The sequence below is a fragment of the Cupressus sempervirens genome, chromosome 10 (genome assembly GCF_028749045.1).
Source record: "Cupressus sempervirens isolate cs-2001-9-10 chromosome 10, ASM2874904v1, whole genome shotgun sequence".
Taxonomy (NCBI): Eukaryota; Viridiplantae; Streptophyta; class Pinopsida; order Cupressales; family Cupressaceae; genus Cupressus; species Cupressus sempervirens.
Window position 1 is genome coordinate 399,869,057 of NC_143127.1, and position 23,981 is coordinate 399,893,037.

Consider the following 23,981-nt stretch of genomic DNA (forward strand, 5'->3'; position numbering starts at 1 on the left):
ACATGAGGGTTTTCCTCGGCTTATCCTCATATTGTACTTCTATTTCCACATGAAATGACCATAGTTTACCTTTTTCCTCTTCAAAAACATCTACAGTATAATACTGTGACCTCTGTGGTGTATCTGGTATCTCAATGAGAGGAGTGGATTTGAAAGGCTCCATTGGTGGGTGAGGATAAGTAATTCTTGGCCTTGTGCGTCTTCCCATCATTTTATTTTCAAGTTCAATTCTTTTTTGAAATTCTTTATTATATGCATCTAGAACCTTTTCATATCTATCTTGCAACTCCAACTTTTCCTTTTCATCTCTTAGAGTTGAAGCTAAGGTAAAGTGGGCTGTTCCAACACCCAAATGTGTAGCTTCTACCCTAGTGGTTTCTTCAACTCTTTCCACAATTAGGTTGCCTATCAACCCGATATCATCATGTTGAGAAGATCCAATCCTAGATCCTTTCCATACTGACCAAATGACTAATGCAGTCTGGTCCTCACTGAATTTGGCACCCTTTATTTCTTTCTTCCCTTGATCTTCTACACTCATTTTCTTTGAAACAAAGTTAAAAACCAAAGAATTTGCAATATCCCAATTAGGTAGGAGCCAAATATCAGATGCCCTTATCATTTGTCTCCCTTCCTCATGAGTCATGTTCTTGAATTCTTGCATCATCTCTTCCTTTATCTAATTTTTCACATTTGATTCCTCCATTTTTAGATGCTCTATTTTCAACTTATTGCATCTTTCTTCAAATATTTCAATGTTTGTTCTCCAAAAAAATTGGTATAAGGCTTGAGATTTGACAAAATTTTCATCAGAGATGAATTCATGGCTAGCCTATTCTAACATAGGGTCCAACTCCTTTCCTCTATAATCTACCACTATTAACTATAGGCTTGGCATTGGAGGTTTTTGTGGACTTCCCTCTTCTAATTATGCATGAGTGATGAACACTCCCCTTTGAGATCTCAATTGCTCCATATGCTCCCTAGTAAGTTGTTCGTCCCCTAATTGCAGTGGGGATTGTGTGAGTGAAAATTCTTCAATCTAAGGTGTTTGTTCCTTTATTATTTTATTTCTCTTTAGTGAGGATTCATCAGGTCTTTCCTCAAGAACTACATTGGTTGATCCCATAATCTATTTTCCTTTGTCTATAGTGGTCCTTTTATTTTGTATCACATTGTAGCTAGGTCTCTTTTGAATGATCAACTACCCTGATCCTACTATGGGGGTAAAAGATAACCTCCTCATGAAATCTTTGGCTTTTTTTGGAAAAGAATAGTTAAAAAATAATTTCTTTTCATTCATGACCTCCATGATCTCAGTGAAAGTAGTCATGAGTTTATTCAATCTATCTGCCTGAGTTTTTACATCAACAAGAGGCTTATAATTGTTATCAAAACAATGAATAAATTCCAAAACCCTAGAATATACTCTCCAATTTTCCTTTTTATCTATTGCTCTTATAGAGAGAACTCATTCCTTATTATGTCCTCAGGGTAATAGAATTGGTGATCATTTTGACCAACCTTAACCCTTTTCTTAAATATCTCAAAAAATCCCTTAGTATCACAAAAATGAGGATGAGAAAAAACCATCTCAAGTACTGATTTAAAAATTTATACAAAAATAACCAAACACCTTAGGTAATTATGAAATAGTGGGCTAGAGTACAAGTTGGTAAAATAGAACCTTTGTTTCTTCTAGCTAACCATATTTCCTCCAATCCTCCTATCTGTCACAACATCTCTACAATTCCTACCTTCAAAGGCACCTAGTAGGGCAATACATGGGCAGTCCCTTAGAAATAATAAACCCTAAAAACTATTGAAATAGGGTATGGGATCATATCAGCCCAATTATGAGACACTTTTAAATCAGATGGATTATCAACTGATCTGATAAAATTCATTAGTGCCTTGGGAATTCTAGGATTGTCCCTCAATAAAAAACATCTTAACGTAGATGCAAAATATCTATCAAACTAAACAAAAATGGCATCTCCTGCATCCCAGGTCATGTCTGCACTCCACAAGTAGACTAGCAGATCTTCTTCTTCATGTTTCTAGTTCAGGGTCATTTCCTTTTCAAAATATATAACTCCTTTAAAAATGAACATGGGCATCAATAGTGAACAATGACCAAAAGTTTTCTCTACCTTGTTCTTTCCAATTCCAATTAATCCTATGTAGATTTCTACAACTATATAAGATGTAAACTCAAAAATAATATCCACACCAAAAGAAGAAATTTGAGCCATCATATACATAAAATTTATAGGCATGAAATTATGTTCATGCTCACCAAAAACCCTACATAGAGTCATATAGATTTCCACAACCTTTGAAGTGAAAATTTCCTTCTTAAAGGGCTTCTTTTTAGATGTTGTGACTATTGGCAAATTTCCAATTGAACCCAAGTTTTCCCTTAGTGCACCCTGCCTAATCTTATCCCTCTTAAATAAGTATTCCTTCTCTAGCCTTGCCAAGTCAATGGGTATATGATACTTTGAAAAAGGTTCTAAACCAAAAAAATTCCCTAATTTCTTCATCATTAATTCATACTAGGCATTCCCCATCTACTCTCCTTACTATCTTGGCTGTTGGGTCATAATTTTGGGCAATGGCTATTAGTAAATCAGCATTCGTAAAAACATTAGGGACCACTAGTTTTCCTAGATCAAAATTCCAAATGTTTCCATGGGGAGCAAATAGTTTTTGTTTTGAGAACCACTTCTTGAAAAGATGGAGCCCTATTTTGGTTATAATTGCATCCCTAACCCAATTTCCCCTATCATACATGCCTTCAAAAAGTTTAAGCCTAGGGTTTACAGAAATTAAGATTTTCATTTGGGCAAACTCATCTATAGATTCAGGCAACATTTCAAGAAAATCATCATGTATATTTCTACTTGCACAATCTACCATCCCCTAGTAAACTTTCTTTGGAGGCATATTGGATAAAATTTGCAAAGTACTAGAACACTTAAATGTATATGATGAATTGAGAAACTTATCTAGCTTCTTGTTACTATTTCAATGCAATTCTACACAAATTGTGAATACTGGAAGCTCTTTCACACCTTAATTACACCAGGAATAATTCTTTAGCTGGCTCTTATCTCTCTATAACTCTGAAACTCATTTGTATAAAGAGAAAATGGTGAATCTCTAGTTTTGGTTCACATAGGGAGCTTTCAATTTTCATAAATGAAATGTAAGGTGAAACAAAGTGGCACCACATTCTAATTTTGAAAATATACTGTCGATTTTGAAAAATCTGGCACTTGAGGAACAAAACTGTGCATAACTCACTTTTAATCTGCTAGGTTGGTAGTCAATCCAATTTGATTTCCCCACATAAGCTTCTCCTCCCACTGCTGGGAATTCAATCTGGACTCACTGGTGCTCAAGGACATGTATTGCACTTTCACTATGTCACTATACATAAACATTGAGCAACTTTGGTATGTGACATAGTGATAGCCATTGATTCTTCCTTGATCTGATGGTGCATATTCTATATGTGTTTTGATGCAACTATGGTGGGTCCTTTCCATTTCCCTTTGGTTTCCATGTTACATGAATTAAACAACAAGCAAGTCCCTATAGCGATAGGATTACCACTGTAGATCTAAAAAATATTTGACGATGTCAATCAACCTTATTTTGTTTCCCAGTTCAAGTCTATGAAACATGTGACATCAGATTACCTCTACATGTTGGCATAGTTATTTTAATATGATAAAATATTTTGGCGTAGCTTTTTGAAACTAGTTCTACCACGTATTCCTTTTCCTAGAGGTTGCCATGTTATTACTGAGAGAGAGCTTAATAAATCTGGCAGTGACATAGTGACTACTGGTGTTCCTATAAAACCAAGTACTATGAAAACACTATATGATCTTGATATGATCCTTTATTTATTGCCCTTCAAACACATCTGATAGGCCATTATGGTGGCAAGGTTCAATGATGCCAAGTATAATCTGTAGTGCCATGGAATACTTTTTGGCTCACTATGTTTCTATTTTTTCAGATGTCACGATGTTGCTACTAAAAAAAGGCTTGCAACTTCCGGTGGCAACATAGTGACCACTATTGATTTGGCTAAGATTGGATGGCATGGGATATCCTTATTAAAGCTATTCATAAGTCAAGTGGGTCCCAGGTTTAACAACTACTTGGTCGCTATGTCATGTGATAAAAGAGAGTACAATTTTCCATAGTGACATAATGACCACCATAGATCTTAAAAATATATGATGGTGAAGCAACTTTTGGGAAAATAACAAAACAAGTTGAAAACCCTTTAAAAAGCACCCAAAAAAAAATTTTCAAAATGATTTTCCCACTCAAGCTTAAAAAATAAGCCTACAACCTAAAATGGGCTTACTTAGGGCACAAATTATGTTTAGTTAGGGTTTGAATAAGGGTTGAACATGTTGAAAGTAACCAAACCATAAGTATCTCATAAAAACCAAAAAAATTCACAGAATGACAAAACCATAAAGCATGATATGAAAACATGACCAACATAGAGCATCCAAAGATGTTTTATTATTTGGATTACATGTCATATCTTGAATAGCATATACTCTAATTGTATAAATAGGAAGAAGAGTTCTAAGTACCTTGCTTACAACCATTTTCTCTTTGATGTCTCCTCTAGATGCTTTGATTGCACCTACACTTGCTTTGATCCTTTCCACATATTTTGCAATATTCTCATCTTCTCTCATTTTCATCTAATCAAAATGACCTCTAAGACTTTCAGCCTTAACTCTTCTTACATTGTCATATCCTCTATATTTTTCTTTTAGTTTAATCCACATCTCATGATTTGTCTTGTAGTCTTTGACTTCATTAAATTCAACATAACTAAGAGCAGATGCAATATCAATCATCATGATGTTATGATTCTTCTTTTCAAAAATGTCTTCAATGGATAATGTTCCAGTGGGAGTCTTGTATTCATTATCAAGATATTTTCACCCTAAATCACTGATGGTAGCCAAGTGTAACCTAATAAATCCTTGCCATGCTGCAAAATTGTCTCTGTTTAGCTTGGGGATTTCTCTTCTCTAAGACATCCTGATCTTTAGCTTAGGTGCTTGAAACCTTTTCTACAAGCACCAAATGCTCTTATACCATTTGTTGGAAATATAAGAGGAGTAACTGAGAGGGGAGGGGTGAATCAATTACCACTAAAATAAATCCAAGATCCCTTAGATGTCGTTACAAAATATAAACTAAAAACTAAATACTGCTGATGCACGGTAAACGTACATAAAATGTTGTAACTCGGTAAGTATTGGTTATACTCAGTAAATGCTTAACATGAAAACATTAGATGTTATCTCTAATTACCATTACTTTAACTTAGTTTCAAACACATAAAAAAAAATAGAATGAACACATTTGACACTAGGATTTAATGTGGAAATCCAATTTGGAAAAAAATAGCAATTGTAATTATTGACTATTTTCACAATTTTGAAGTGAGCTCTATTAGGAGCCAACCCTGTTAAAGGTTACAAAACACACTGTTAGGTGTGACCCTATTAAAGGCTTTAATCACCTTGTTAGGAGTGGCCTTGTTAGAGGTCTTGAGAAAATTCAATAGAACTGCAACCTTGTTAGATGATTTACAAATAGCCGTTAAGCCAACTTTGTTAGGAGATTTAGATCAGTGCTACAATTGTTAGAGAGTAACAATGAGATGACCTCATTTAAAAGCAACTAAAGTGCTGATTATAGATCTTTGTTTTGGCTTGTACTTGATCCTTTCTGATCAAATATAGCTTTTCTATTCCATAATTATATTTTTCTTATCCTTCAAATTTTCTCCCTCATTTCATCTTCAATACATTCATAACATCTTCATACTTGCAAAATTTCAGGAAAAATAAGAGAAGAGCTTGGCAAAATTTCAATATGGATAGTGTTAGTTTGGGCATTGTTAGAGAACCTGCTAAAATCCAGGTGTTGGGGGATCTTGACTGTAACACCCACTATGACGAGCTCCTTGACCCGACTCTTCTGGTTCTCTCTAACAATGCCCGTGAAACGGGTTTCAACTTCGTCAACAATACAAAGAATAGCCTGATTGACAATTTCCACTCCATTAAGTGGATTTTTTAGGAAATTGAGACTCTAAAGGATAGGTCCAACTAGACCAACAATAGGGGGGAAGTCAAGGATCATGAGGCTAGAGGTAGTAAACACCAGGTGGGCAGCCAGGAAAAAGACAGAAGCAAGGACCCCAGTGACAATCAGGAGGACAGAATCACCCGGCTTGAGCGGAAGGTCCAAAGGCTAGATTTCGTACACCAGGTTGTGACTAAACAAATTGTGGATACCCTCCATACCTTGAATGAAAACATTGTCAATTTGGGGGACTATCTGACCAACACTGGTCTTGTGGGGAACATGGAGCATAGTACAGATAACGGAACTAGCCGAGAGGATCCTTAGAAAGAGATTGGTATCCAGGAAAGCCAGGGAGACCAGAAGCATTTCCCCCCCGTGACCCAGGAGGAGGAAGCCATCCAGAAGGAAAGCGATGCTGCTGAAATCCTGCAGGCAATGGAGAAGAAGGGGCACTAGTCTGCCCGCCAGGCTCTATTCCTGGCCTTTGCTTCCCTAGTTTCAGGCCTTTTTGTTTCAGGCCTTTTGTGGCTATTTTTGTTATTTTTGACTTTTATTCTTTTAATTTGTTTAGTGTTGTAAAACTTTAGGTTTCAGGATCCCTGTAAAACCTGTTTTCCAAATCAAAAACATCTTCATACTTGCACACTTTTAAATTCTCAATTTGACCTTGTAATTGTATCTTTCATATTATCAAGTTGGCTCAAATATAACTTAGAATAATTAATATTCATCACCTTAGTTGGCTAGAACTAATAGATGAATCAATTGAGCTTTATATGCCAAAATAATAAAATCCTTCATTAGCCAACCCAGCTCGGTAGAAACTAACTTAGAAGCAATTTCCTATGTTAATGAATAGAAGCTCGATTATCAGTATGAACTGACAAAGATCCTTTAGAAACTAAGTGAGCTTGATTAGCACTAGTTTCATCTAAATTTCCTTCATTAATTGAGTGAGTTCGGTTAACAATCACCTTTTGCAAACTTTCCTTTGATGCTTGAGTGAACTCGATAGACACTACTTTCTTAACTAGGAAACCAACAAGAATGCTCGGTAGACACCAAAAAAATCTTTGCTACCTAAGTGAGCTCGGCATATACTGACTAATAATGTTATACCATTTGTGTAACATCAAAGACAACACACAATTGATCAATTGTATCCAACACTACGCATCTTTAGTATTGGAAGATAATTGAACAAATTTCATATTTTTAATTTAATTTATCTATCATTCTCTATATCTTTGACAATCAAGATTCTCACATCGTACATTTCAGTTTACATAATATAATATAACATTATATTAATTCTTATAACAAGTGAAAATTTTCAGACCAAGTCACAGTTAGAGATAATAATGAAACATTTCTTCTTGCAATGACGTAATTGAAAATCAAGTCTATGTAATTATCTTTATAAAAGTATCATATAGACTGAAAAGGAAGGCCAACTCTCATCTTCCATTGGTTTTGCAAAATATGAAAACTTTTTCTAATAACCAAGTAAATGTATCTATCTCAAATTAAGATACTATCAATAATTTATAACTTAAGGTGGCTCTTTAGTAGTGTTACAACCACACATCAAAAGAAAGTTATGCAGAAAAAAAAGTATTATTGAAATGAATTTTTAACAAAGAATGAAAAAAGACAACCTATTATACCACATACCTTTTCTCAATAATTTCCAATAGCTTCTCCCTTTGGCTCCCACCTATTAGCTCCCCAACCTATGAAGTAGTGTACATATCATCGAGTTTAGCTCAATCCCAAAGAATTATATCATGGTTAATGTGCATTTTATTTCTTACATCCAGGCTCACTGCCTAAACATATCAAGAGATGAGGAACCTACCTTTGGTACAAGTACATTCATGGTAGCAATAGTCTTGTCATCCTCATTGAGTCACATGTAAAATGCCTTCATCATTTTTGGATAGTTGTACACAATAACTAGCTTTTTAAATATCACCTTAGTTAAATATCTACACAATTGGGTACTAAAAATATCATACATTTTCCCAAAAGCTAGATCCAACACTCTAACGAAAGTGGATAGTTCATGGATAATCATATTTTTTGTCAATGATTCTAGCATATTCCAGCAAAACATATGGGACTATTATGCTTTGCATACCTTTAATGCTTTGATGCTAAATCAATTCCCCATTCTACCTTGTTCTCAAATTTCTTATTTGTGACATTCTTATTTGCAAACAGATACAGAATTCTCAAGTCCTTATTGTCTTTAAAGTTTATGTCAAGCAATGTAAATGACAATACATGTCTATATATACTTACAAAACAAGTATAACCATCTCTAATAGTTGAACAACCTCTATGTAGGTAATAGGTTTGAATGGAGCTGAAACTAATTTACAAAGATGATCTATGGCAGTCTGGTTTATGAATTTCATATCATCAAAACAATTACCAAGCAACCAATGACAAAGGAATTTCACATAATCTTCTGCATCATTCATGTTATCCTACAAATGAGATTACAAAACATTCTATAGTCAAACCAACCATATAGTATTCGTAAGATATTATCAATCTTCATCCTCCCAATATCATTTAAGATTTGCACTAGTTATTTAAATCAAATTAAAAGATCTCAATTTGTTCATAGTATTTTTTTCTTAGGGCATCAACTATGAGAATCCAATTTACTATTAATCACATTAGATAACATACAAAAATGAGTAGAATAAACCATTCACATGATCCCCAAGCATGCATCTATAAATAAAATTAATGAAAAAGAATAATACCAACATAGACATATTAAATACAGATATCTATAAATTCTAAACATATATAATCTAAAAAAGAAAGCATTCATTAAATTGCATTCAAATCTCTCTTCTTCTAATGTGGATGAGGATCCCCTCAAGAGGATCACTTTTCTGACAAGTTCAAGGAATTAAATGAGGATTGAACTAGCTTTGATTAGTATTAGATCTCTTCATAACCGTTTATTTTCTCTTTACACTACTCCCCACATAATTTGGTCACCCTTGACTCTCATAGACAAATAAATCATTGTAAGGGATTTATAGATGCATAACGATAACACTTATCAATACAAAATTCTCTGAGTTGATCCTCATATATATTGCACATGGTTACTGCTATTTGTGGCATTCTATCATAAAATTGGGATTTCAAGTTAGACTTAATTGAATAAATGCTAAAGGTATAAATTTTAAAATAGTAGGTCATACAAAAGAAATTAAAAGCAAAAGGCATAACATACTAACTTTGTATATGTTGGTTCACTCCTTATTATAATAGTATTATGTGTTTCACATGAGAATCAACATTATATGTATAAACAAATTTTAATTGAATTTTGATTCTCTTTTTATCTCTATGTGATTTTCTTGACAAAGTACATGCATAATGACAAAGTGACTAAAAATTTAGATGTGTATAACTCTGGAGTTCTTCTCGTTGAACTTTTGAGTGGGAAGTGTCCAACTGATTCAACGTTCATAGAGAAAGGGCTAAATGTTGTTGGAGAATGTGTGTATCAAAAATTTGAAATACAAAGATAAAAATACGCAATGCAGGTAATGACATACAATATCTGGGGAACAAGGGCCATTGTCAATAAATTTAAATAAACATATTACCTCTAAGCCAAGCCTCCAATAAGTGAGATTTCCCCTTTGTCCCCAACATTCAATCATTGAAGGAAACCTCTTAGCATGTAAGAAAATTCTTAGCTTTACATTATTAGTCAAAGTCATATGGAAAGAGACTTCAATAAAGCAATATCACAATGGAAACTTCAAGACTATAGAATTTTCATGAGTGTTAGAAACTTAATATAATAGTATCATGTGTTTATATCATTAGGTAATCAACATACAAAAAAGTGGAATCATAAAATAATCATTCAATGACAGCTTAAATATGAATAATTTATAAAATAACCAACAAACATAGATACTTCATATTATCATCATCAACACATTTCCCTCAAAACAATATTGAATGGTATATATGACATAACAATGCTCAAAACTACCATTAATTTAGAATCAATCAAATTTGTAACAATCTCTAACCACACAAAAAGATTCAGAACTAATGGAGTTATGAAGTCATTTGGGCTTGGGTATCAAAACATAAACATAATGATATCACATGATAGTCAAATCTAAACCCCAAGCAACCATTAAATGAAAATTGGGGATCATCATTGAATATTTTTCAATGGAAACTAAAGCATCCCAAAACACTAGAATTAGGATCTTTCACATAAAAGCTACCAAGGAACATGAGGACTTTATATTGCAAGCATTAAACTAAAGAAAATGACAAGAAAAATCATTGTAAAATAGGAATAGTACTAAATGGCATATAACACATCTGTGTAAAGCCTTGACAAAATAAAAATAAAAATATAGTGTCAGCAGTGTCCCTAGGACTATCAAAACTAAAATATAACATTATCATATAATAAGTGTAAATCCTAAATCTCCATGTAAGTTTAGAATCATCGAAGGCCCTTGGAACATAATGGGTTTATGGATTCCCCTAATCTATTAGAATCTATGTACTTATTTTATATTAATGAGATCTTTAAACTTGAGACCTCTATTGAATTGGATATTGTGTAAGTGATGAGAGGATACATGTAGAAATTACTAGCTTGTGGCAATAAAACAATACTTAAAATGGTCACAAAAAGAAGCAAAATTAAAATACCATTGTAAATTTCTTTGGAAAAACCTACACTCTGAAAGTATAAGAGTTTCTATTCTAATCAAACCATTTCATATTTATTTGTTCCATATCATTACTAATTTACTATTCTACTCAAACTATTTCATATTGATTCCATACTATTATCAATCAAAATTTATGCCACATTTTCTTTAGAAAACTCTATAAAGATAATCACTGGCGATGTAATAAGTACAAAATCATACAACTAAAAACATTGAACTCTACACACCTTTTGCAAAGAAAAAAATTACTTACCAATAATATTATTGTTTGGATTAATGGCTTGCATCATGTTTCCCTTCTCTTGCTGAACGAAGTATTATGAAATACATAACACATGTAAAAATACAAAGTCAAAAATGAGAGGGAAAAAGGAAAATGTAATGCCCCACCTGGAGATCCTTGGAACAAGATGAAATACAAGCAAGATAATTTTTTTAAAACCAAGTGTAAGTGTACATGATAACAACCTACACAGAGCATACATATCGTAATGGAAGATTAAAAATCAACCGAACACCAATGGATCTCCAAATGCCACTACTAACCAAAATATAAATAAGAAATCATACGAGATCAACAAAGCTAACAGAAAAATGCTAACTCCTAAAAATTAGCTAAGTCTAAAATCCTGAAGCCCTAAAATTTGGCTAAGTTTGGATTTCTGAAGCCTTGAAATTTTCTAGAATCTTTATCTTAGCTCGTAGAGGTCTAGAACCTATCTCAAATAAATCATCGCATATATTAAAATATATCTTATGTATTCAACTTATATTTAAATGATCTATTTTAAACCCCTTAAGAAATCTATTTTGAACTAGGAAGGTGTAAAACCAAAAAGGGTACCCAAAACCAATCTCTAAACTTTTTTTTGACAAGCCTAGATAGGCCCCCTATTTTTCATGTGAAGCCCAAGAATACCAAATTCTCATGTGAAGAAGTTCCTTCTCACACGAAGAAGTGCATAGTGTCATGGAAAGAAGTGCCTTCTTGCATAAAGACTTGTGACCAAAACACCTAGACTGGTGTAGGGTTTCATGCGAGGAATTTCCTAGCCATGTGAAGCAACCCGCCACACCACGTAAAGACTTGCATTCTCATGTGAGAAAGTGCAATCTCATGTGAGAACTTAAATCAGCACACAAACACAAAAAAGAAATAAAAATCTAAGGAAACTATGAAACAAAGTTCCTCCACACTTAGGAGTACCAGATCTACATTTTGAGGTAAGAACACTCAAATCATAACTAAAAGACAGAAAAATTGGAAGCAAAGTCTAACCATCTAATCAATGACAAAGGAATGATAGAAAGAAACATCGCAGTGTACTGAAAGCAACATCCCATTTAAATATAAATAACATCGCAATGAGAAAAATAACCAAACTAAGTACATAGTTCCTCCCAACCATAATAGCATCATCAGACAATCGTGGGCCTTGGCCATCCCTCATGCATAACATTCCCAAGCTACCAATTGGATCGTTGGTACTATCATAATGGGAACGTCACTATTAAATATGCTACAATAAGAATAAAGAAATCTAACATGCTAGTAGTAAAGCATAAGATAATCCTACTAATAGATACATCATCTATCATATGCTAAACAACATCATAAGGAAATGTGTCAAAACTAACATCATCTAACATGATATACAAACCATCCCAATGAAAGCATAAATCACAAGAAAGCATACTTCAAAACCTGAAGTACCAAGTGGACACATCCAACAACAATCACACTAGGATAATAGACCATCTCTATACACCGGTCCCTAGCAGTTGTGAAGGTAGCTATGCCTCCCAACCATGTGGCACCCATAGGCCCACACCCACCATACTAATGGAGGTAATGATCCAACCACAAACACATGCAAAATAAAGATCCATGGCTCACACTCATGCCAAGCAGTATGATGACCGAAACCAAGACAAAGATAATGCATAAAATATAGGTCTTGGTCAAACATCTCAATGGGCTACTAAGTAGGGGCTGACATCATGGAGAGTCACTTGGCATCGACAAGCCCAAGCTAGTATTGGCAGCTACTCTCCCCCAACAAAAGGCTCATAGTCTAGTTTGAATTATCTAAAATTATTTATTACCACACAGTATTTTCATTTAGTTATCACTTAATTAAAATTTCCTTCACCAACCCTCTGGGCACAATGATCACTAGGCTGTGAGATAGAAGCCCCTTCCATATACTACCCTACCCTACCCATGCTCATCCAATAATGAGTGCCTGTAGGCATGCAAATTCCCAACCCAACCCCAATTATCATAACTTTTAGAAGTACCATAGAAGGTCAAGCCTCGCAGGTCACCCGAGAAAGGTATGCATACATACTCATATGTGGCGCACCACCATTATGAAGATCATAACACAAGGATTGGATGAGAACACAATATAGAAAGTCACTCAATCAAAAAATTGACTCAGGAGGATGGAAACAACATGCATCCCAATGCAACAAAAAAGTGCAATAATGGTCTGATCGATATCCAAATGGATCATTCAGGTCCATAAACCATATTGTTTCGAGAAAACTTAAGAAAATAGGGTGACATGCAATATGAGGTAAAAAATCCTAATGTTGGAAATTTTTTGAAATTAAAACCAATTTTTCCTTTGGGTGCAACAACCCCAAAAACCCAAAAATAAATGAAATTGAACACTGTATGCAAAAATGACCAACATAATGGCTCAAAATCCCAAACCCTCATGGTAAAAATAGGGAAAACATTCATACCCGACCAACCGAGTAGAACCAGCAATCAAAAATGGAGGGGAACACTAGTTCTCAGCCTCCTAACATACCACTATAAGAAATGGAGGCTAAAATGGAGTGAAAACAATAAAACAAGAAAGCCTTACCTGATAGGAAAAGGGGCCGAAATTGAAACCCACAGAATAAAATAAATACTCTACCAAAATTGCTGAAAATAATGGTAAAGAAAAATCTCCCCGAGCCGGATCTAACAAGACTGATCTCGTGAGAATCCCATGCCCACAACTCCTAGAATGATCAGAAAACCAATCCTTCAGAAGAGGATTTCCAAATTAGTTCTCAAATTTATATTTCTAAAATGTGAGAAGTGAATAATGAATTCACTTTTCCAATACTTATTCATTTTTTGAGTGAATAGTCATCTATGAAAAATAGCTAGCTAGAGTAGGTAAACTCTAAATCAACCCAAATGAAAACAAGTATTATCTATAATGGAAATTCACCTCAGAAAAAGATGCTAGAAATTAAATCCAAAAAGATTAAAAACCAAAAAAAACCCAAAATCACAGAAAATCACTTAACACTTTTGTGACAATGTGAACTTCTAAATGCATAGACACACTCACTAGTCTAGTCACATAATGTAGATGAGTTTGGATTTACTAATTACTGAAAGGTTTTAATTAAAATAATTAAAATAATGATACATTGACTATATAGGATGACATTGGTACAATATGAAAAGCTAAATCACTAACTCCATGTGCCACTACTAGGGATATAATTCCTATACACTAAAATACATGATCAAGTGCAATTGCATAAAATATCATAGCCGAAGCAACATGTATTAAAATACCTATTTATTCCATTTACATCACTCATGTTCACAGAAAGCATAAAGATATGAGAATGAAGTAAATAACCATGGCATAAAATTCATCTCATAACATAACCATAAATATGTCCAATAAACCATATAACCAAATATCATCATAGATCTACTGTCATCTCAAAATAGCACCAACATGCAAATATGATAAACTTAACAGTATAGTAGTAAAGCATCTATGGTATCGAATCAAAGTATAACATTTGAACCTCAGGCCATCTCAAAATACATATAATAAGAGTATCAAGTGTCTCTCGAATCAAAATAAACTAGGTACAAACTGCAAACATGAGAGGCACTACAGAAAATTAGAGGAAATAAATGAAGATGATCAATTACCTATATAGTGATGAAATCTATGGATATATGAACATAGGGCATAAATTTTTTTTACTTACCCAAAATAATTTTGGTTGGATTTCAGCTTGCATTATGATTCTATTATATTACTAGCTATATTTAAAATATTATAAGCAAAGAAATTGACTATAAACATTTAACACATTTTTCTAGAATTTAGTCAGTCATTAGTGTATAATGCTTGAATCAACTAAGTATTAGATATAGCAAAAAAATCATGAATTGTAAGAAAAATTTCTACTAGAAATATTGGAAAGTTTTAGTTGTTTATAAAGTGTATAACAAAGTATTAAAACCTAAGAACATGCAGAATTGGTGTAGAAGCACCAAGGTCACAAGTAGGAGTTATGAGAAGCACATAGATCATTGAAGGATCCTTAGGTGGAATTGAAGACAAATGGCCTTCTAAGGTCATTAATACTTGTAATGATAATTTTCATGGTCATTAATATTTTTTTGATAATAAATTGATCTTATTGTAATCACAATCCTAAATGTAAGCCTTATGGCAATGCCAAGGTACCTAGGGTTCACTAGGTTAGGAGATTGGGAAATGATAAATAATGGTTTTAAATGTTGTAATAAGGCTATTAAAGCCTCTAAGTGGTGTTAAAAACACTAAGAGTTTAATAAGTTGTAAAATGCCTATACTGGCCATATGAGCCTAAAAATACATAATTAGAGTTAGTAGGGGTTAGTAGTACGGGTTTATGAGTTAGTTTGGATGTAAAAGTTTTTCTTAAACCATTTAGAAGTTTTTTTAGATGGCTTGGAATGGTGTGTTGTCGATTTGAAAACTTTTTTTGTCAACTTGACAACAAATTACTTGTTTTAGTTGGTAACAACCAATTTAGACTAGTACAAAGATAGTTAAGAAGCAGTTAGTCGGTCTTTAGAAGAGTTAGGTTATATTTCATACAAGTCCACATGAGTGGACAAGGTAGATTGATATTTATATGAAATGTCATGAATTTGAAACAATTTTGAACAATGAAATTTTAATTGTCTGCAAATTTGGAAGCCATTTCCCATGGGTATAGTCCATACAACAACGAATAGTTTGAATGTGACATTTGATTTGGGTGGATGTATAAATGTTGATTATTTTAAGATTGTACTTGTTCATGTTTCTATTAATTTATTTTTATTGTTGACAAAAAATTTGAAGGATTAGATTGGTGTAGAACTAGTGACTAGTTAAGGGCACAATCAACAAAATAAGCTTTGAAACCTCCATAAAATGTAAGGCACTTCTACCACTATGCTAACTATGGTTTGGTGGGAGATGCCAATTTTAATTTGTATATATTATATGAAATTTTGACTGTAGGGAAGGATGCTAGTTGTTGAGGAACATGGATAAGCTTCGTAAAACCTAGTGAAGGGTCACTTGAATTGGGATTAGTCATGATTTGGAAGTTTTGTCCATTGGAGGGACACTTATTATGTATTGGAGGGTCATGATATGATCATGGGATGGTGATGGATCCACTGAGGAGATCTAGAAGTTCTTAGAGGTGCTCGATTGAGAAAACCCCAGATTAGTACACCTAGAATGGAGGGTTTTGTAGTTGAAGTGTTAAAACATGGTGGCTCATCCTAGAAAGTGGGAAATTGTTTGACTAGAATAATCTATTAAATCTATCTTTGGTTTAGAAGGTCTAGTAGTGAGACCCTTTAGTACTTTGTTTGTTAGGAATGGGCTAATAAGGCCTAATTAAAGAGTTAGAAGGTGAAAGATGTGTTCACTAGTCAAAGAGTGAGAGCAAAAGATTGTTAGGAATTTAATAAATTCAAAAAGGGTATTTGAAAGTGTAAAAAAATCTCTAGGTTGTTTGAGAATTTTGGGAGAAAAATGCCGATTTCAGTGTTGGTAGGGCTACTAGGTAGGCCTAGAAGGGCTATAGTGGAAAAATGATGAAAAATGAGTGGATAGGAGTGAATGGGGAGCTGTGACATGGAAAATGTACCATTTTAAGATGATCTAAGGTGTTAGGATTAGGGTGTGAGGTTTGGTTTGAGTTTTTGTGTGTTGGAGGACTTGGTACACTAGGTGGCCTAGAATGGAGTTTGTGAAATAAGAGATTTGAACAAGGAAGTGGGAAGGTGAAATAGTGTAGACTAATTGTGGGATTGACTTATAAAGTCAAAGAACTTCATTTGATCTTTGAGTAGGACTAATTCCTTGGGTTGATTACAAGCTACTTGTTGAATCCTTGAGTTGAGTTAGGCCTACTTAGGGTGATAGTGGAGGGCTCTGCATTAATAATATATACCACTATTATTCTAAGTATCATAATTTTTAAGTTGGACAGTCAAGTAGATGAGATTTTATCCCTCAAGTGCTCAAAGTTTGAGAATCTATTTTAGCAAAAAAAAGTCGAAATGACATTATAAGTGAAAGGTTAAATTCGTAGATATATACATGACATCTAATTATACAATTAGAAAAGTGCTCGAGCATGAGTTAAAATAGTTTATCCAAATGACTATTTAACACTTTTAGCTTGCAATGTGTGATGTTTAGGTCACCCACAATGGGAGAGATGTATCTAACCATATGTATACTATCACCAGCTACAAAAAAGAAACCATAAGTCCATCTTAACCTAACTAATAAAAAATCTAGACTATTACTATCACTACTAAAACCATAATTTATATTTCCCTATATTAAGACAATAAGATTAATAAAAAGACAATTATTAGTTTGACAATATCACTAGAACTAACCAAGAACTTATACCCCAAAAAATTCAAAACCTAGGGAAAATCATATGAATTTAGTTATAATCATGTCTAATTTTAATACCATTATATAAATATCTCTCTCACCATAACTAAAGGAAAAAACATTAAAAATGATCATATGCATACCTAGATTGTCTGCAACAAATCTGATGGTGGCTTGGCCATTAACAAGAACATAAAAAATATTCCAATGGGGAGGGTCAACCAATTTGGACTTCAGATGATCTGGTGTAGGGGCACCAAGGATCAACAACCAATTCATGAAGCCATTTAAGGTACACAAGAAGACTATGAAGACTTGGGAGTCGTCTAATGAAGATTAGAGGTTCAAAGAGGTTAAAGAGATATTAAAAAATGTAAATCCAATAAATAATAGTATATTGACACCTTTGATGTTTTAATGCCATGCAATGACATTCAAATAAATAGGTTTCAATGATATGTTTAAAGGGTCATATTGGATGTAATAAGGACCATTAGTTTCCAATGGTTTTTTTTGGGTAGTTAGGAGTATAAGAATGATGAAATTTAGTCACCTAGGTGATTAGAAAACTTTGGAGTTCTTAAGTTCCAACTTAATAAGTTTTTTCAAACATTTTTTCTGGTTTAAAATTTAAATATTCAAACTCAAATGGCTTGTTAGCCATTTATGGGGTGAACTAGTATTTTAATTTTTAAACATCCAACCAATCCCTTTAACTAGTTGAGGATGGTTGGGGAAGTTCAAATGAAGTTATATGTATCCATTTTGAAGTCATGTACAACAAATTTTGATGCCTAGAGTGTACTGATAACAACAATCATTCAATGAAATCTTAATTCTGCAATCTATTTTTGTATCATGGAAAGGTTCAATACCTATGGTTTTTTTTTGCCAAAATTGGAAAGAAGTAGCAAGAAATATCCATTCATTCATTTTATTGTTGAGTTCCCTGTGAGTTATTTTCAAGTCTAATTCATGTGTTAGTGATTGATGAAAACCAATGATTGTGATTGAGATCCATTCAATACTTTGAATCTGCATTATATCCTTAATGTAATCAATTGGAGTAATGTTTTGAAAGTTGAAACAAGTTATTATAAGGTTTCACTTTCATGTTGGAGTGGTTTGGAAGTCATTTGAGCATGACTGTACCCTCTTAGGCAGCGCCATAGATTAAGAAGTTTAGACTTTGTTCTCCATTTTGGAGTTTTTTTGCATGTAGTAATGTTTCCATGGACCCAGAGGCCTAGACCCATGGGATGAGGGAGAATAACCATGTATCATGATTACTAATGATTATATTTGCAGAGATTTTGAAGATGTAAGTGATCACTAGCTGGGACATTGTGTCCCTTATATAATTTGGTGGCTAGGGAGCAACAGTGACAGATCAGGCTTCATAACATGGAATTTTTATGATTTTAATGATCTTTTTTTGTTTACTAATGGTGTATCAACCACCAAATAGGTCTGGAAGTGTGTGAAGAAGGGAGATTGAAGAAACCCTCAAATCAAGGGTTTAAAGGCATCATTTTTGGATTTTGATGTTACAAGGAGATTGGGTCTAATTACTCTTGGAATTAGGGGTTTGATAACATATTGAGACAGAAGTGAAAGTTTGGAGCCTTGGGGGTACAAGTAACTAGGTTTTGCTTTGTTAATTCACCCTATTTTGGGGCATTTTGGGGTCACATAGTGAGGACAATCATACTTGGTCCAAAAGAGTTTATGGAGATCTTGTAGAATATTGTGGTAAGTGAAAAAGGGTATCCAAATATACCATTTATTTGTTCCATCCTTTCAAAAAGTTTTGTGTTTGAAGAAAAAAGGGCTAAATGTTGATTTTTTAGGCCTCTAGGGTTGTTTAGTGACTTTGTGCTATTGTGAGTGGAAGATAAGTCTAGAAACCTCAAAAAAATATTAATCCATCCTTATATATATGAAACACTTCAAATATATCATTATTTTTCATTGTGAAGAGTCTTGGTTGGGTGGAGTCTTATAAAGCCATTGTGCACCTTTGGGAAAAGTTTGGGTTTCTAATCCAAATTGGAAAACTTAGTTGGAAAATAAGGTCCACTACTCTAACCTCTACACTAGGATCTCTACACAAATCATAATTCCTCCTAATTTTACTCTAGAGATTCATACATATACCATAGAGCATCATCCCATCATTCTAGACCTACAATGAATGAAATTGATTAATTAATGAAGATATGTTAGTTTGAACTTCACTTCATTTTGAGAATTATTTAATATTCTCTACTTAACGAGGCCAACCATGTGAAGGTGGAATCTCATATGGCCTCACTCCCCTCCTCCTAACATCAATCTAAATTTCCCATTCTCATCTAATTACATACTTCATTCATTCATTCATCTAATTATGAACTATACCATTCAATGAATAATCACATAACATTCATTAATATGATATAAAATTCATTAATACACAATACTAATAAGGACTTCATTAACACATAGAAATATTCATTAACATGACATAAAAATAAATATTAATACGCAACATTCATATATAATTACTTAAAATAATGTTCATTCATTATCCAACAAAGTTTATCAAACAAGGTTTATCAAAGAGCATTTAAAAAAATAAATTCTTCTTTTGGTTTTTCTTAGCTTTCTTAAGGTAAAGGCTGATAGGAGCATCAATAGTTTCCTCATTCTCCTCCTCTTGTGGCACATGTAATGTCCAATTATGATGCCTCCTTCTATTTTGAGGAGCAGGAGGCTACTACGCTAAAGTGGGCTCTATTGCAATAACAAGTAAATGGGTTAAACTGGCATTCTCTTTTTCTTTTTTAAACTGTTACAAGTATTTAATTAAGCATTAGAATATAACATGAATTTTTCTTACCTGAAAATACCACATCATGTACAATAACATTTTTATCAGTCACCACCTCAACATGTTAAACACTTGGAACATTCTCCACTCCTTCACCATAATGTTCAACATGCTGTAAAATATTAAATAAAAGGTTACACATCATTAAATTGCAATTGAAGATTTTAAATTGTATTCATAATTGCATAATTAATTCCTAATAGAAAATTAATACCTCCACCACTATGATGCAGATCATGTCCTTCATCACACATAGGTTTTGTGATAGGATATGAAGGCTGCAATGAAATGTTATGTACATTTTTATGCAATCAATTTATGTTGGAACCTAAGAACAATTTTTTTTTTCTCAACTATTCAATTTGATTTACTTTTCATTTTACCAATTTACCCATATCTCATTTTTTGCACTAGATTCTTGCATATGGATTTTAGATTCTTGGTGCAAGTGTGCAACCACGACTTTATAGCCTTCCTTAAAGGCAATTTTTTTTATCTTCATCCATGGGCTCTACATTGAATTTTGTGCCCTATATTTTTTGCTTAATATTGTCAGCTTTTCATGTATGATTTGATTAAATAAAATTATTTGCAATATTATATACAAAAAAAATATGAAATTCCATTGTTGCTACTTACAAGTTGAGACTGAAGATTCATATAATCACCAGAGCCAAGTTTGTGTTGGCTAACCTTTTATAGTCTTGCTTTTGTAGCCTTTGATGTGTCTTGTAGTATATGAAAAGTTTGAAACATATTATATTATATATTTACAAATATTACTAATTTTTGCATGATTACATTCTACTTAATACTATCATGATATACCTTCTTTTTCCCTTTTTTGGTTCATTTCCTTTATCATGTAGCCTTATCTCTTTTGCATCTTCTATTATTTCATTCCATTCCATTGGTGGAATCATAGGAGGATGGTAATACTTTAGGTTATCCTTTATACCCCTTCTATATTGGTCCCTCATAGTCTTTATATGTTTGGATGCTCTTTAGAGAAGTAGGGTAGTGTCAAAAATGTTTTTTTCTAAAAAGGTCCTCAAAAGATGTAATGAGCTAATTTTTTAATTCAAGACCCTATTCATTCAACCTTTTTAAAAATAAAAATAAAAATGTTATATCAATAACTTTAATATAGTACAATAAATGGAAGTAAATAAAAATATTGTAGCAATGATATGAAACTATGTATCTTTTATGTATGGTGGGTCCAAATAGCTTCAATGTCATATCAAAAAGATGATAAAAGAAAGCATCATTTCTTGCAAAAACATCATGGGATTATTTGTCCAAAATGAGTTATATATAATTAAAATACAATTAAACTAATAACAATTTTAAAGCACCTGGAAGCTTTCATGATCTTAACGGAAACATAGTTTTCTTGTTTAACAACAATGTCCCTACAAATGAACGTCCCTACAAATGAACTAGTACTAGTCACACGGGTTGTTCTAGAAAATGGTTTAGCTTCATTAGTACTAGTCTCTATTGTTCTATCAATTGAAGGTCTATCTATTAGTGCACAAAATAGTCCATGAGTAGAAAATACACCTTAAAAAAAAAAAGCATGATTAGCACATTACAAAATATAGCAAAACAATGCTTTACTAGTTGTACTGGGCATAGTCAAAGATTTTTGTAAGCTCCTTGTTGTTGACAATGCACTTGGCAATATCAGGGTGAGGATTGAAGGAGGCATTTGCACTTTATCATGAGCCAAATAATATATTGTGAGCAAAAACATTTTCAATGGATAAAGATCAAATGAGATACTAGCTAGAAGCATCCAAAAATAAAAGTTAAGTGTTATAATGTTGATGAAAACAAACAATGTTGCACTACAATGTCTACAACTACCATATTCTTTCTTCTCATAGGAGTTGTTTTATGGACTTTGGAGCATAAATCAAATTGTGATTTTCAAGGACATCCAACGGAGAAATTCACATTGTTAGTAAAGACATTAGCAACATTGTTTATTTTCATTTTCAATCGATAAAGATCGAAGTTAAGTGTTATAATTTTGTAAAGAGAAAGTGTTACTACATGAATTAGTTTGTGCCTACAACCCTCACCATATTGATAACACAATCTCACAAGTGTCACAAAATCCTGTAGAAGAATACATAATATTTGAGATCATGATCCACAAGATACTATAAAATATAAACATCTATTAGACTTTTACAATTTCTTAAGATTTATTATGTCTTACCTTCAAAGAATTGACTAAGTATCAATTCTTCTTTCAGTGCCTCTATCTTCTCGGCTATGTTTCTCTCGAGGATAATGTTAAGAATTTTATCATTGTATTTTTGTATGAGTTTTTGGACCATAAATACGGGGTCTGCACTACACACTGTGTCATCTAGAAATGATGCATGAGTTTCGTATCAAAATTGATCTACTATCATTTTTTCTTTGGCCTATCGATAAGTATCAAGTTGTGACATCAATATCAGAAAAATTCCATCAAAATAACTCCAAATTCATAAATAAAAGAACATAATAATATGACATTTGTTTCTATATAATTTGTACAATTATAATAATTAAGGTTTACCTTCACTAAAGAAGGTGTGTGAGCTAGTACATCCCCACTTGTGTGTTGTGGTGTATCCATGTCACCTATGAAAAAGATTAGTAATTCTGAGCAATCAACAATGAAATGAAAGTAATAGACTTACCAAAAAATATATTAATAAAATAGTAGATTGTATATCAGAGTTATTATTAATTGGAGGGAATTTGTTTAAATGTTAAACTTACCAGTCCCATGATAGAGATTTTTTTAAATCTACATGATTCAAATTGTAATCTATCAGAAGCTCTTCCACTACACTTATTGATTTTATCACACATACAAAAACATGATTTCCCTCGCATGCCATGAATATATAATTAAACCACTTATTAGTTGACATAGGTCAAGAACCATTTATAAATCTTGCAATATTCCCTATTACTTTTGGCCTTTCATCAATATATATAGTGAGCCTTTTACTTTGATCCTTTTTTTTTTGCCTTGTATATAATTTGGTGACAATGCATACTCACACATACTTTTTATATATTGTACAATCTACATCCAATTGTAACAATCCACATAGTCCATCAATTCAATAACTTTATTGTAACTAACCTTTATGCTATCCATGAAAAATAGGTCCAAACCATGTAATGAAGATGGAGCTATTCAATATATCCCTTCATTAATGAAAATATGAGTTTTAACTAGAGGTAGTTCCTTGAGTACCCATTCTTTCTGAAGATGTGTGTACCTTAAGGGAACATTCCTATCACCTTCATTCTTATTATCATAACATGAAATCACCTCAACAATAAAAATTTGCATTTTTTTAATGAATTTTATTCTAATCTTTTGACCTCTAGTTGATCTCCCTATTTTAGACCTATTATATGTGTCACTTTTGTCTTCTATTCTTAAATTTTCCTCATTTGGGAAAGACATATTAGACAAAC